Source organism: Gekko japonicus, unplaced genomic scaffold, assembly GCF_001447785.1.
Source record: "Gekko japonicus isolate JY-2015 unplaced genomic scaffold, Gekko_japonicus_V1.1 scaffold3213, whole genome shotgun sequence".
In the NCBI taxonomy this organism is placed as follows: Eukaryota; Metazoa; Chordata; class Lepidosauria; order Squamata; family Gekkonidae; genus Gekko; species Gekko japonicus.
This window is the reverse complement of record NW_015170371.1, coordinates 30339-31363: the sequence shown is the minus strand read 5'-3', so window position 1 is coordinate 31363 and position 1025 is coordinate 30339.

Below are 1025 nucleotides of genomic sequence, written 5' to 3'. Positions count from 1 at the left end.
TGTGGCCCCCTCCCAAATGCGTGCACGCACACGCACACACGCACACGCACAGCTGGTTTGTGTATACCCAGCGTAGCAAAATCTGCTTGCAGAAAACTAATTCTGCACACGGATGGCATTGAGAGGATCAGGGTGCCTGTTTATGTTGTTGGGCCACCCCCAGGTTTGTTTTTTCAAAACTCTCATGCCCAAATCTACAAGAATCCCTTTTTTAAAATGAAGATTAAAAAAAACAATATTGCAGAATTTACAGAAATCTGGTGTGTTTTTTTAAATACAAATTTTAAAAACTTGAATATTTGCAAATGACTTGCAGATAGGGAAATGTGATGGAGAACTCTTTGTGCCCCAAATTCACTTCCCTAATCATCAGAAATAATATGCGTCCTTGTCAGAATTGGTTCCATTCTGCATATGTTCATGATATTTTGTTCATTGTTCAAGTCAGGTTCATCTTTCTCCTTGTCTCTCTCTCTCTCTCTCTCTCTCTCTCTCTCTCTCTCTCTCTCTCTCTCTCTCTTACACACACACACACAAACTCACACACTCTAACACACACACACACAAACACCCAGCAGAGAGCATTTAGTTCTGCTGGGGCTCCTTCCAGGGCCTGCTTCTGGGGTGTCTGCCGGGGGGTGGGGTGGGGGACTGTCTTGCTGTAGATGCTTCTCCTTGCCAGTGATGGGACTGAGGCTTTCCGGCTGTCACCCGGCACCCCTCAGTCTTCTTCAGCATCTGCTCAGCAAGGGATGTGTTCCTTGAGACACACAGATTCCAGCAGTGTTTACATGTGGACTGCTGTGGAAAGAGGGCTCTGCTTTGTTTGAAACTGCCTCCGTCGTTTGTACATATGTAACATTCTGTCATGCGAAAAGGCTTCTCTCCGTAAGCTCATGTGATGTTTTTCTTTGTACATTTCTTAAAATAAACTCTGTAAATGAGCACTTGTTACATGCAGAACTCTATGCCTCTTTTGTCACTGGTTGTTTTCCGTTACTGGGCTTGCTTTCCCCTCCTCTCTT